We start from the raw sequence: 16,139 nt of genomic DNA on the forward strand, positions 1-16,139 counted from the left end.
CCCTGACTCAGCTATCAGGGAGGGCAAATTCTTGAACTGAGCTTATCTATGCAATGGCCAGCTGATGAGCCACATTCCCCAATGGGACTGGATGAGGGCCCAGCACTGACCTGCAGGTGAGGGCATAGTGGACTCCCAAACTCTGCATTCCACCAAGAGAAGTGCCCAGTGCTCACATTGTCTAGTGAAAGATGTACTTGTGTCACCAGCTGACACAGCTCAGGAATCTGGCTCTCGGTCCCCAGAAGCATGTGCTCCACAAAGAGTGCAATGGAGAAAACCTGATTCCACTGGGTTCTTTCAAGAGAGGGTGTTATACACTCAGCTCCAAAAAAGGACTCTGAGGCAGGAGGAGGGGATGAGAAGGCAGGTGTGAGGCAACACTGAAGGATGAACTGACAGGAAAAGTTATCCACCAGCCCTGTCCTCAGCACTCCCACAGCTCTCCATGCAGGCAGGACTTGGGGTCTCACTTTGCTACCTCAGCATATGAGGTACTGCCACTGTGCCCACTATCTCATAATCCTGCACACGGTGAGTCCCTCTTGATCCTCATGGCCCAGCACAGGTTGGGACCCTCCCCAACCATGAAGGCCTGCCCCTCTGCTTGCCCTGTCTGCCTCTGTCTGTTCTCATGGCTCCCTGCCACCAAAGTGGTTCTCAAAGTGCAGCTTAAAAACCTGCCTGACTTTCTGTGGTCCTGGGGCACCATGGCCTTCCTGAATGTGTTTTTTCTGTTTCTCCAGCACTAACGAGATGCCTGGCACTTGACATGGTTCATCAATGTAAGAGTGAGTGCACAAAAAGCCCCTCCCATGGAAAGAGCACCTGCTTACCCTCCTGCCAACTGTACCAGGACCTGGATTCCACTGATGAGCACAGGCCAAGCATGCCAGGGTGAGCCGGGCTCCGGGTCTCACCTGACCTCTTCAGTGACAGCTCTGGCTGTGCTCCTGCTGTCTTGAAAGTACCAATCTGGGCAGACAAGCTCCAGTGGTATAAACAGCTTCTTTCCTAGATGCATCCAGGCCTGGGAACTTGGCTTTAGGGTGTGTCTTGTCAGAATTTCAGCACAAGTCATTGCAGCAAACACATCTAGTGTCTGAGAAGAGCAGAGCAACCATGTGACCCCACAGGGTCCCTGCTTCTCCACCCACCTGCTTCATTGGCTGTAGTTCCCATAGGCCAGAGCTTCTGGCAGGAGCAGTGTGTCCTTGCATTCTAGGTTTTTAACCTGCTCTTTTGGGTCTTGGGAAACAGGAAGCACTAGCCAGCTGTTCCCAAAATCTCTCAGATATGCCCCTGAAGGGTCTTTTCTTGTGCTCCTGTGGACAGACCAGGGACTGCGCCTCCCTCCCAACTCACTGCCAACTGTGTTATGCTTTTGTGCAGCTTCAGTGAGGCTCTGCAGAACCTGCAGGTGGATGGTCACAATTCTGGAGAATTTGTGCAGCCAGGTCCTGAAATGCATATAGGCAAGGTGCACCCACAGCAAGCAGAGCCCATCCTTGGGCCTCCCTGAGGCTGCTCATAGCTCACAGATACAGGACCATAGGACCATCTGCAGAAATTGAGGTTTTAAAAATCTTTCAATATGTATTTTTAAATCATAAAGATATGTTTTCCTATGGGAAATCAAAACTATTCAAAAATCATGAGAAAGAAAATTACAAGCCAGACTTCCTATCTGCTGACTTGCTTTTCAGTACAGCCTCTAGCCATTTTCCCAGCTGTGTCTTTCCTCAGAATCATCCTCAAATCAGAATCACTCTGTTCCTGATTTTTTTCTGCTCAGGATTAGATTATAAGAGTACTTCTATCACTCATTTTCTGTGAAAATATTGTTTTCAATGGTTGCAATAAAAATTATAGCTAGTTCTCCAAGAGATATATCAGTAATTTCACCAGGAGATAGAATAGCACAGTTATTAATAATACCCAGCCTGCATGATAAATTTTCCAGTCATACTGTAGAATTAGGTTCCAGGGTATTAGACTCCATAGGTGTAGATTGGGCTATGCTGTCTTTAAATTTAGATTCTTGCCCAAAAAGTAAATACTTAAGGATGTGAATTTAATGGGGTACTGGACACAGGTGCAGACCTTAACATCATATGTCGTCAAGAGTGGCCAAAACATTGGCCATTACAACAGGCCACTCAAATGCTTCGAGGCCTAGGAGTGGCAACTAATCCCCATAGAAGTGCAATGGTATTAGATTGGAAGAATCCTGAAGGATGTGAAGGAACTATACAGCCATATGCATTGGATCATCTTCCTATAAATTTATGGGGACGAGATGTCCTAGATCAATTAGGTTTGATATTAACAAATAACATCAATCAAAATGTGCCCACTATTAGGGCTAGACAAGGTTTTAGGAAAGAAAAATGATTAGGAGAACAAGAAAAAGATATAGCAGCACAAATTAAAATAGATCAAGGAATAAACAGACAAGGATTGGGTTTTCAGAAGGGGTCACTGGGACAATAAAAATTACTTGGAAATTAGAAAGACTAGTATGGGTTCCTCAGTGGCCCCTGACTAAAGAAAGATACAAGTAGCCTATGACCTGGTCAAACAACAATTAGTGAAGGGACATATACAACCTTCTGTATCTCCCCATAATACTCCCATTTTTGTCATTAAAAAGAAATTTGGTAAATGGAGATTATTGCAAGATTTAAGAGCCATTAATAATGAGATGGTTATTATGGTACCTGCTCAATTGGGGATTCCCCAATTGTCTGCTTTGCCAAAAACATGGTATATTTTAGCTATACATATTAAAGATTGTTTTTTTTTTCAATTCCAATTCATCCTGAGGATAGTCCACGTTTTGCATTTACTATCCCTGCACTGAATCATGAAGGTCCCGATTAGAGATATTAATGGAAAGTACTCCCTCAAGGGATGGCTAACAGTCCAACTATGTGTCAAATTTATGTTAAAAAAAAAGCAATCCAGCCACTTAGAAATCAAAATTCTGAACTACAAATATTTCACTATATGGATGATGTATTGTTAGCACACAAATATAAAAACACATTGCTAGAATGTTATGCCACACTTACGGGCCACCAAATGCTGCAATCCGGCTGGGCACGAGCCGCCACAAAGCCTTGTAAGTTCAAACAGCAACTACTTTATTTTAACTCTCACCAGCACTGCTTGCATGCTTTTCCGCCAACACCACCCATGCGGCCCTTCCAGAAACCCCCCAAACCGGAAATCCCTCCTCTGGCACTTCCCCAAACAATGGGAACTCTGGGAATCCCCGTGAGAACTCCAAAGTAGTGGGCATTCAAGGCAGCAAGAGCCACCCCATTGCCCAAAGGTCAAATATACAATACACTCAATCCAGCATCACAGCAATTATATATAGCTTAACTCAAATCATTATCTCAATGGTTCGCTGGTGTCACCTTTCAAACATTCCCTCTGGCAAATGCCTGGTGTCATTCTGAATGGCCTTGGCTCTCAACAGTTTATAGAATAGCGAAAGTATGCAACCACCCAACCTGTATGACAACAAATAAATGCATAAAAAATAGGGTATAGTTTTTAATTTATCAGATGACTTATAATCAAATATTACATATACATACCATATCCAAAAATGCTGGAAGAATATTTTTTTCAGCAATTGTGTGATCCATTTTCTCTTTTGACACATTATATGTAACTAAATATAATGAGATTAAGTCTTTCTCAGCAGCAGTAGGGCAATAAAAAATTGTGTTGATAACTTTATGTCTTTTTTCTTTCTTTGAAAAATATTCAAGAGGCTTATCAATAAAAGATCAGCAAGTTGAGTTTCCAAATATCTCTTATATTTAAAAGTTTTAAGCTTCATTTGCAGAAAAATAATTACAAATAATACACTGAGGCCTATCATTTTCAAAAGTATTTTGCATTTGATAAAACTATATATATATATATATATATATATATATTTCTTTTATGAAAGTTTTTAATTGATTTTTTAAAATAAATGACAGTATAATGCATTACAATTCTTATTACACATATATAGTGCCATAGTCCAGCAAGAGGTGACAAACAACTTGAAGTTTGAAGCAGGAACTACTTTAGTTTGAGTGAACTCAGCATGAATTGAGTGGGAAATCAAAGTAGTGGGCACCCAAGGTAGCAGGAGCCGCCTCTCTGCCAGACAGCAGAGGTATACATGCTTAACTAATTACACACAGCTTAACTTAATTAACATCATCTAGATACAGCAGTCAGCCAATAAGGAATCCTCATCATCATAATGGCTCTCTGGTGTTGCTTCACAAACCCACTCCTCCTGGCAAACTGCCAGGAGCCATTTTGACTTGATTCGTGGCCCTCAACAATATAGCACAATTTTTCATATCTCTAGTTGTATATAAAGTATGTTCACACCAATTCATGTCTTCACACATGTACTTTGGATAATGATGTCCATCACATTTCACCACCCTTGCTAACCCCCTTTCCCCTCCCTTGCCCTCCCACCTCTCGGCTCTATGTAAAGTTCCTCTATTCCTCCCATGCTCCCTCTCTCTACACCACTATAAATCAGTCTCCTAATATCAGAAAAAAAAAACATTTGGCATTTGTTTTTGGCGGGTTGAATATCTTCTCTTAGCATTATCTTCTCCAAAGGATAAAATCATATTTAAGTAATCTTCATTATAACCTCTTGTAGTTACTTTTTTTTTTGAAATGTGGCTCAAATGAAAAAGTTGAATTTGGAAGATTATAGTCAATATTTTTTACAATGGCCTCAATTTTCACACTTCCAGTTGCAGAACATACTTTCTGACATTTCATTTCATTATTCCTCTTTCTTCTAATAAAGAAATGATCCATTTTAACAATAATTTATTCAAGTTTGATTAAAATGTTATAACTGCTAGTAATTCAAAAATAAATAAAAGGAAAAAATATATAGCCTATATATTTATAACATCTTTACAAATATGTACTGAAAGTCTGCAAATTAATCTCAGATTTCACATCCAGTTGCAAGTCATGGTAATGTAAAGCCAGACTGCACATTAACCTTGTTGTCATGGACACCAAGTGACACCCATTACCAAATTACTGAAAGCCATTCCTTAGTCAATATATACTCTATTTATCATATTCCTTGTATCAATATTTTTCTCATATATTAAATTGGATCTCAATATTCCTAAAGATGTGCATTATTTAAGCAAAAAATCTATACAAAGCAGTCTGGGACTTTATATTTTATTGTCTTTTAAAAACATTCTTACAGTTACTCACAGAATTGATTTCATGACTCTAACAGGTCACTGTGAAAAACATTGATAAAAAGACATTTTTGTGATTTCTTCTGTGTTGGTGGCTTGAGTATTTGCTTGATAATGAAAGAAACTGATATGCTAGACATTGTTGGCTTTTACAGGAACTTCTTGAAGTGGTAGGAATATATCTTTGATTTTCATTCCTGCTACTTTTGAAAGAAATAATTCTTGAGAATGCCAGTTATAGTCAGATCTAGTGAGGTTCCAACAAGGTTTTCCATGGCTATCTTTACTATGAGTTCGGAGCTGATGATAGTGTTCTATGGAGCTTTTCTGAAATATATTCTTTACCTCCAGCCACCAGAATCAGGGCTGGCCCAGTGTCACAGGCTTCACATTTCACCCATGCAGTGGCAGCTTAGTGTATCTCCTATTCATTATCATTTGTATTCTTAATTACGGACATTCCAATTGGTGTGAGATGAAATCTGAGTGTAGTTTTGGTTTGCATTTCCTTAATTGCTAATTATGTTGAATATTTTCAGTTATTTCTTGGCAATTTCTAATTCTTCTTTTGAGAAGTATCTGTTTAATTCATTCCATTATTTATTAACTGGGTAATTTGGTTTTCTATTGTTAAGTTTGTTGAACTTTGCATATATTCTAGACATTAATCCTGCGTCAGAAGAGTAGTTAGTAAAGATTTTATCCCATTCTGTGGGTTCTCTCTTCACATTTATAATTGCTTCCTTAATTTGATGTCATCTCCCTTATTAACCCTTAGCAGCATTTCTTGGGCTTTAAGGGTTCTATTGAGAAATTCAATGCCTGTGCCTAAAAGCTGGAGTCTGGACCCTACACTTTCTTCTAGAAGTTGCATAGACTCTGGTCAAAGTTTGAAGTCATTGATCCAGACTAAGTTGATTTCAGGGTCAGAGATAAGGGTCTCATTTTATTCTTTTACATACAAACAGTTGTCCCAGCAGCATTTGTAAAAAAGGTTGTATATCTTAAATGTATGTTTTTGGCACCTTTAATAAGGATCCGATGACTGTATCTGTGTGGTTTTGTCTCTTTTCTGTTTTATACCATTGTTCTGTGTATCTGTTTTTAGGCCAGTACCAATGCCTGTTTCACTCATGTTCTGCTAGGTACACCCTGGATCACATGGTAGGTGATTGCTGGGGCAATATGTCAATGCTTGCTGTGATATTCATGCTCCCGCAGCAGCACCTATAGTGTGGCTGCTTCAAGATGTCTCCTGCATTGGTTCAAAATGGGCAGTTGAGAGAAACAGAGCCCTTTTTAAAACACCAATTCAGGTTGCAGCCTCTGGATCAGCTAAGTTCAGGCTGCTTTTCTGATCTCAGGTTCTTTTCCATATCAAATCTATCCACAGTTTTCCCTCCCTCTATGGTGAGCCAGTACTTTTACCACTGCCACCATTGAGGATGTAGCTCAATGGTCAACCATAAATGGATCAATCCCTCATGCAATATGTACATTTATATTTTTGCTTATACATAAATTTATACCATAGTTTTAAGAAATCCCTCAAAATTTACCATCTAGGAAAAAACTCAGACATATACAAGACAACTCAACCAGGCAAATGATCCTAAAAGATAAAAAAAAAAAAAAAATTGAAGGAGATCTTGTAAGAATAACAAGGAGAGATTGCTTTTAAGGGCTCACAGAAGGCCTTTTTAAAATAATTTGTTCTTCTTAACTATACATCACAGTAGAATGTATTATGACATATTACACAAACACATAGCATCACTTCCCATTCACGTGGTTGTACATGATGTGGAGTTACACTGGTTGTCTATTCATATGTGAACATAGGAATGTGATGTCCAAGTCATTCTATTGTCTTTCCCATTCTTATCCCTGCTCACTTCCCTTCATTCCTTTGTGGAATCCAAAGTATTTCTATTTTTCCCTCCCCTTTCCTTATGTATTAGCATCTGCCTATCAGAGAGAACACTTGGCCTTTGCCTTTTGGGATTGGCTTATTTCATCTGCACAACAGTCTCCAATTTCATTCTTTTACTGAAAAATAATCACAATTTCATTCTTCTTTATACTTGAGTAACATTGCATTGTGTATAAATACCACAATTTCAAAACACATCTTAAAATACTATTTCCTATGGAATTTGCCCCATGGTTAAGAAATTAAAGAGCTGGAAGACAAGTTTGGAGAAGGAGAAGAAATGACTGGAGCCAAGCTAGGGTAAAATGAGTACACTCTTACCAAAGCAGGAGCCACAGACAATATATATTTGTGGAAAAGTCATATCCTAAGAATTCACAAGTGAGAACTCCCAATGAGATGTTAGAATTTTCATAGCTTTAGCAGTGAAAGCAGTAGACTTGATGAGCAGGAAGACAAATAAACAGAAACATTGAGACAAAGCCATAATGTAAAATAGAGAAAGAGAGGGAGGATGAAACAAAGTACCAAGAATACAAGTATCTCCAGCTCAAAACCTAGGACAACTAACTCTAGTGCACTGGGGAAGAAATATCACAGGACACTGACATCAGAGGGTGAACATTGTAGGCCATTGAGAAGTATCTGTTTTTATTTCTAAATTGAACATTATCAGTACCAAAAGATTACATAGTAAATCTAATCAACATACAAATATGCTGTACCTATATATAGCAAATAATTATTCATCACTTAGGATATCATGTACAATAACTTCTTCTTACTTCTTATTACCATTTCCTCACTATTTAAGTAGATGGTTTTTGGTCTAACAGTAGCCAGATCTAGGGCATACCTATCAACATGGTGGGGATGGAGCTTCTCCTCCTTCTGTAATGGGCTCCTCATAATGCCCCAGGAGAGGCAGCAGAGCTCTGAATCCATCCCTTACTCTCAATGTGGAGGTCCCTAGTAATTTCAGAGTAGGGTAAAAATAGCAGGAAAATGTTCTACTCACTGAAACAGAAATGTTAATTTATATTAAAAATAATCTCCCTAACTTGCATTAAAACTAATATTTAGGAATAATACAATGCAAATAATGCAACCAGTTAATGAACTACTCAGGGGCACTCGAACATTGAGCCACATCCCCACCCCTATCTTATATTTTTATTTAGAGACAGAAATACTTAGTGTCTCACTTTTACTGAGGCTGCCTTAAACTCAAGATCTTTCTGCCTCAGCCTCTGGAGCTGCAGGGATTAGAAGTGTATGCCACTGCACTCAGCTTATATTAAGTTTAAAGTGTTTAGCAGTTACTCACTATTATATGTCAGGCATAACTCTTGTGAGTATTAAAAATATAGATTTGTATCCATGCAGACAGACTGTTCTTCATCTCCCACAATATCTTTATTCATAAATGATTAAATTGTTTATTTTACAGTTGTGAAAATTCAGAACCAAGACAAATAGGTTAAATAAAATTTTTGTTTACTGTAATATTAGTATTGATGATGGATACAAGGGCAATGAAAACATTACAGAAGCAAAACATATCTGGAATAAATGAGGAGAAATAAGTAGGAGATAGGTACCGAATTTCAAAGTGCATATCATGCAGCATGGAAAATAAAGTTTATGCTTAAACCTAATGGTATTCTTTTGATCAAGAAGAATAAAATGCCATCCTTCATGTTGGACAGGGAACAATTTATTATTTAGATGTTTTATATCGTATAAGGGTACACATATTGCTTTCCAAAAAGCAATAATTTGGTCTCAGATTACTCATCAGGATGAAATCTTAGTTTAAAATAAAATGATTTTGTTTCCACTTACACTGAAATTTTATTACTGGAATAACTTGCTATGATGAAAGTACCTATTATTTTTATCCATTTTCCCCCACAGGAATTGAGAAGTGAAAAAATAATCCTTCAATAAGGGAAATATAAACAAAACCAGTTTATAACTTTAATTTATCTTGTATATCAGATATTCTCAATTTCATATGAGACATATTTATTCCCAAGGTAAAAATGTACTGGTTTAGCTTAGTTAAATATAATACAATTTATTGTGTACAGCTGTAAAAGTGATAAGCAACTTGCATGATGTTATCCCAAAACTCTATAAAATAAGTCTTCTCCCTGTTTGCACATAGGTACAATCCCTTTCTGCTACTCTACTGATGTCTCTTGTATTTTAATGGTACTCCCCCAACACTTTTACTTTTTTTGGGGGGGGGGTGCAGGAGGAGTATCAGTAATTGAAGCCAGGGGCACTTAAACCTTAAGCCACATACTCAGACCTTTTTTTAGAGACTGTGTCTTGCTGAATTGCTTAGGGACTTGCTAAGTGGCTGAGGCTGGCTTTGAATTTATTATCATCTTGCCTCAGCTTCCTGAGCTGCTGGGAATAAAGGCATGCACCACTGTTCCCAGGAAGTATATTAATTTTTGCATAATCACATAAATGCAGAAATGAGTAAAAACTAAGATGCTAGACATTAAAACTTTGATAGATTCAAGTCTTTTTTAAGTTAATAAGGAGTATTGCCACATTTTTAATAAAATAATGGGATTTTTTTCTTAATAAAATTTGATTGTAAAAAATAGAAGTATTCAAAATTACTCCATTGACATCAGAACTGTCAAAAGTACAAAACTGAGTGCATAATATAAGTTAGTCAGTGTTAATTGTATTCAACAATTAAAGGACTCAGCTGGGTGTTGTGGCACACACTTATCCTAGTTACTTAGAAGGCTGTCCCAGGAGGATCACAAGTTTAAGGCCTACTTCAGCAACTTAGTGAGTCCCTGGGTCAAAATAAAGATAGATGGTGGTAATGGGGAAGTAGCTCAATGATAAGAGTGCCCCTCAGTTCACTCTCCTGTACTGAAAAAAGAAAAATTGAAGGAATCTATGTTTATATGTTTCTATCTTAAAACAGTTTCAGTTTGTTTAAAACAGTTCAAAATCATATAGAATATTTATGCTTCTATGTACATTACAATAGTCAAGTTATGCAACCAGCACAGGTTCCCATCAACATAAGAATGGATAAAAATATGTGGTATATATAAACAAGAGAATTGTACTCAGCCATAAAGTAGAATGAAATCATGGCATTTGTTGGCAAATTAATGGAACTGGAGAACATCATGCTAAACAAAATAAGCCAGATTCAGAAAGTCAAGTGTTGAATATTTTCTTTTATGAAGAAGCTAGAGAGAAGTAAAAAGAAATTCAAAAAGAAAAATAGAAGGGAAATCAATAGATGAAGTTGCTTGAGAGGGAGGGAGAAGTAGAACATATGGGGACATACTAGTGAACAAATCTAACAAATTATGCTTGATTTTTGTAAATGTACCACAGTGAATCCTGCATGTACACACACACACACACACACACACACACACACACACACACACACACACACACACACATATATATATATATATATATATATATATATATACATATATTACATTAATTTAAATAATAATGGTAGAAGTGGGGAGAGCAAGTAAATCAGGTGTACTCTGAATGAGATTGATCAAATTATGAAAGTATGAATGTGGCATAATGAATTGCACCAATAAATAATTTAAAGAAACAAAGACCACTATAAAATAATAGCTTACAACTGGAATGTCCTCACATGTCTCTGGAAATGGCACAGATTGTTGTGAACACTTTAAAAATCTCCATATGTGTCAGTTTAAAAATAGATTTATTTTAATTTAAAAATGAAAGAAATTTAATAATCTTAAAAATATTATAGAACTAGGTAACAGTGGCATACAATTATGTGGTTGGCATTGATAATGCCCTTCAACACTTTGTCTTTATCAGATGAATGGGGAGAATATTAAAATTTGGGCTGTTACTCAGTTATTGTTGAATGAAATAGGAGCTGTAAAATAACAAGTGATGAGCAAGTATGCTACTGTTTCTGAGCTTTTAAACCTGATTCACCAGGAAGTGACTCTAGCCTGAAAAGTGGCATTTCTCTCAATGTAGGAAATTTCTTATCTCAGATCGAGTTGCCTACCTCTCTAGACACTGTTTCTTATCATGGGAAGTCCAAGGGCTTGATTACGATTACAAAAAGTTCAAATACTGCATTATTGAGTACCAAAAGTTTATGAACCAAATGTGAGGAGAATATGGATGAAGTGGCAAGCTGAGTCTAGGGTATGTGGACAGTGTGCTAAACTAATGCTTATGATCTCCCTCTGTCTCTCCCTTCCCTTCTTCCTTCCCACATTTAAATCTCTCACTGCAGGTGTTTCAAAAATTTTAAATGATTCTTAATCATGATTTTCAAGGTTCCTTGTATAATTTTCTATTTTAATTTTTCATTTTCCTGGTTTCAAAAATATAGTGTTTCACTAATCAATGAGATAAGACCTTGAAATCTTAAAAAGAACATAATAATCTTGTTAAGAGCTCTTTGAATCCAGGAGCTCAAAGGCACCTTAGAAATCACTCTTTTGGGTGTATCATGTACTTTGAAATGCCTAATCACTTTTTCTCCACCTAGGTACATTTTTATTTGATGATTCAACCCAATCTTAGTTTATATTTCATTTTAAAAAATATCATTTCATCAACTGTATTATAAGTTAATATTAAAGATAAGTTTACTATAAGATTCAAATATGTCTCTCTTTATAGATATGATTACATCAGAACTTTCCTTATGTTCTATGGTGAAATATGTTCCAAATTAATAGTATCTAGCTAAAGATAAAAATATTCAAAATGGAAATTTTAAAATTCTATGGATGGAATATGTTGTTAATAGATGATACAGTAGGTAATTCCTTAGCATCAACTGGATGAATCAATTTTTCATTTATTATGATCATTTTTCCTACAGAGAGGATGTGTGCCTAATCATTTTGAATGATTCACAGGTAAACATAAATATGGGGAACTGGAACCAAAATTGTTGGTCTTCAGTAGATCAGAGATTTGCCTCATTAACATATTTTTCATAGATATGTTGCTGAAGTTTATAAATAGATGCAATTAAAGGCTGCCATTTTTTAAATCATCATAAATTTTGTCTTTCTTTCATATAAGTACAGTTGCATTTTTTTTGGGGGGGGCGGTTAAATGAGCCTTTATTGGAATGTTGTAGCAGTTGTGTTTGGAGAAGGTGATCCTACAGAATAAGGATTTTAAACTAAAATCCTTGAATGTATCAGTAGGAAAATGGGCTGGAGAGTAACTAGGGAATGATGGTGCCCAGTCTTCTTGTAGGTAGGTACACAGATGTGCATGTACATGGGATACCCTCACTTGGGCACAGGGGTGGCCCAGCATGTGGTAGACGCAGAATGGCTTCCACTTTTCCTCACAAAACCAATTTTTAAGAAAAAGGGCCAGAAATAAAAAGAAAATAAAACTGAAAGCAGACCTGATTCTTTTAAAAAACATTTATATAGATTCTAAAGTAAAATAGTGAGAGAAATGAAGCCTGAAAGCAGACCTTGACAGCAACCCCCAACTTTAAGGTAAGGCTCTAAATAATCCCAAGTGAAAATCTTTAAGTCTGAGGAAAAGCAGCTTGCCACACACCTGGACAGCACCTTCCAGCTTGGACACACCTGTGCTAGCTCACTGAAAGGTGCACATGCCAGGGTGGCTTCAGATTGTGTCCATCAAAAAGATAGGAAAAGAAAAGGAAAAAAATTAATAAAATAACCACAAAAACAATAACAACAGAAACCCCACAGCAGCCCTCCCTCCTAACTTCCTGCTCAGGCTCCTGGGTGTGGCTGCCAGTTGATTCTCTCCTCCCTGATTTGAGGGCAGCACACCACTTCAGGAATCCCTGGGTCCCTGGCTGGGTCTGGCTGCAGTGTGTTCATCTGCTACTTGTGGGAAGTCTGGGGGTCTCAAACGAGCAGCAATGGAGGCTTTCAGCTGAAGCAAGAGCCATGTTGGCTGTCCCTGTGTCCATTAGTCATCTGGGTTGGGCCAGTCATCTCTGCTGGGGGGCTGAAGCACCATTAGTGAATCACCTTCCAGGTATGGGCCTGGTGGGTCTGTGTGCATGACAGGGACCCCTGGACCTGCATGGTTTACATTAAACTCCATCATCATGAGATTATTAGAAAAAAAAACAAAAAACTTTAACCTATAGGTTGCCATGGGGGAGGTGGTCGAAGACTGAGAGACTAAGATGGGGAAAAGCAAAAAAGAAAATGAAATGCCTTGCTTGGCTTTAGAAGCCCTGGGTGCCAGCCTCACCTGAGTGTGTCACAGTGTCCAAGATGAACAGGTAGTGTGTGCCTACCTGGAGTGGAGAGAGAAGGCCACAAGAACAGCCAGCCCCTGAGGTCCACTTTTCTGCTGTGTTGGGCAAACTAAAGGCAAAGAAAGTAAGGAAGGAAGCCCGCAGAAAGGTCCCTCAGTTCTGATCCCTGCCCACCATGAAGCAGCACCCCTTTCCCCAGCTGTGATGAGGCTCTGCAACCAAGGATTAATATCTTGCTTCAGTAGCAGAGTGGCCATCACTCGCTCTCAGAGGGCAGTGGTGGTGTATCCTTTTAGAACAAGGGCCAGTTGGGAGGGAGGAGGAGCCTGTCCTCCACTGGGCCTGGCTCACACTATTTCCACGTGGCCGACTGGGGTATGGAGCATGGTGGAATCATGCAGAAGAGTTATTTTCGCTGGCGATCCACAGCAGAGGACATCTAATGAACTGCCAAGTTTGGACTGACAAATGTCAGGGTCCCCCCTGTGCTCAGGAGCGTTTTCTTCCAGTTGGAGGTGACACTGCTCTTGGCCGTACCTGCAGCTCTCTAGGAATGTCTGCCAGTCCTGCTGACCAGGGTTGTGGCCGAGGCTGTGTTCTGCAGTTTGGGTGACTGGCCGAATGTGTGCAGTACACCGTGGGGTGTTGTGGCTGAGCTTCAGGACAGCTGGCTAGAACCGTTACTCCAGTCTTGGGCCTTTTATGAACCTGCTTCAGGGCTAAGTGGGGAGCAGCAGTGGGATCAGCCTTGGTGGTGGTTGTGGTGGCCATGCCCTGCTGCACAAGGTGCTGTTTAATCTCTTGCTCCTGTTGCAGCGCCTTCACAAAGGCAGCCTTCAGGCTCTAGTATGCTCCACCTTGAGTGCCTTCTTCTGGTTGGATGTCATGCAATTCTCTCACATGATGGCCCCACCCTTCTCCTCCTGCCAATGGCATGTGAAGTCTGTATTGTGCTGTGCACACATGTAGGACTCCCGGGATAGCACAGCAGCAGCTGCAGCAGCCAACATCCTGCCTGCTTGTGTCTCCAGTAGGTTCTGCACTACCTCCTCCAGGCCAACAAGGTATATGAACTCATTGTTGGCAGCACTTGGCAGAAAATTCATCTCTGTGGCTGGGGAATCGGGTGGGGGGATCCCCAGCAGTGTCTTCTCTAGTTGTTTGCCTAGTGCAAGCTTGGTGACCACCTATCGGCTGGCTGGAAACTCACCAGAAGTAACCACAGAAGCAACACTGGTAGGGATGGAGTTGGCCTGAGCGGAGGCAGCTGTTGTCCCCTTCAGTGATGCTGGGGTGGGCTGTGGGAGGTTGACAGCAGATTGGTGTTGGAGACATTGGTGACATGGATGAGTCCCTGCTGGATGATTTTCTGTCCCTGAATTTGAATTTGCACACTGGGCACAGAAGCGGGGGTGTGGGGGGGTAGAAGAAGAGGCGGTGGCTCTGTGGTGGAATGTTGCCGGATGTTATGGATTTGCTGGGACCCCCTGACAAGTGGGGGCATGATGATCTGTTATGTCCCCTAAGGTCCCGGCTTAGAAAACACCTGTTGCCCGCCACGGACCGGGGGTGGCGGGATGGTACTCGAGTTGAAGAGGTCTGAATTGATGTCTTGCCAAAGGGAAGGTTCTGAGTGTCTCACACGAATGGGGGAGGGGTAGTCACAGTGCTCCCATTGGAGCCCGTGGGCTTCCGGGAGGTGGCTTCTTTTGGTATTTGACTCTGCCGCAACTTTTTCAACAATACAAGCTTTGCTTCTTTTAATCTTAGCTCTCCTTTTAGCTGCTTGATCATTCTTTCTTGTTTGTCAGGACTACTTTTCAGGAGAGCCTAACTGCTCGTCTCCTTCAAGGTTGTCTTGGTCAGTACATTCACCCTTGGGTTTGAAGGTTGCTCATTGTCAGATAGCACAATCACATGCGGAGAGGGCGGTCTCTTTTCAGACTTCATGTCACTGTGTGAGGTTCACATATCCACTGGCCCGTCACTCACCAGTCCCTCACCTCTTCACATTATGGTGGCCTCTGTTGCCCTCAGCAATCCTTGGGCTGGACCTGCTCCTGGCTCAGGTGTCATTCTTGTATCTCCATCAGAGTTTAAGTCTGAAGCTGACGATCTTCTCTCCATTTTCATTTTCTTGCTCTCCACATCATCCTCTATAGGGTCTGGTTCAAGGCTCATTTCTGATTTAGTGTTCGGCATGCCTCCTCAGTAATTCTAAAGGGCTGCGGGTCCTCTGGGCAATGCACGGGTTCGCGGGTGTTGCGGGGCCAGGCGGCGGAGGGACCAGGGGCACCAGGCCACGAGTATTTGTTATGCCAGTGGGGCCACCTGTGCCCGTGGCCGCTGCCCCACCCATCTGCCTGCCAGACCGGGCCGCCGGCCAGATCTGCAGTTTATTTTTTGAATAGTGGATATTATTTGATTGCTGATGCAGACTTACAGATACGTGATCCAGAAGAAAATAATCCTTTAATATTATAGTAAGAAAAATATGTGACTTTTTAAAAACCATGGTGTTTATATGCTAAATATGAACTTATAACCTTATGGACTCCCAACAAAGTTTGTAATTAACTGTTATTATTGTTTATATGAATTATACAACATGATATTTGTTGGTAGATAATGTTATCTTAATATATCAGTTAATCCTTTGGAA

At 39.8% G+C, this 16,139-nt stretch overlaps 1 pseudogene; it reads right to left on the bottom strand.

Moving 5' to 3' along the window:
- Positions 1–13,829: 13,829 nt before the first annotated feature.
- Positions 13,830–15,271, bottom strand: LOC144371343 (transcriptional repressor p66-alpha pseudogene; annotated as a pseudogene).
- Positions 15,272–16,139: the final 868 nt, after the last annotated feature.

The sequence above is a fragment of the Ictidomys tridecemlineatus genome, chromosome 16 (genome assembly GCF_052094955.1).
Source record: "Ictidomys tridecemlineatus isolate mIctTri1 chromosome 16, mIctTri1.hap1, whole genome shotgun sequence".
NCBI classification, from domain to species: Eukaryota; Metazoa; Chordata; class Mammalia; order Rodentia; family Sciuridae; genus Ictidomys; species Ictidomys tridecemlineatus.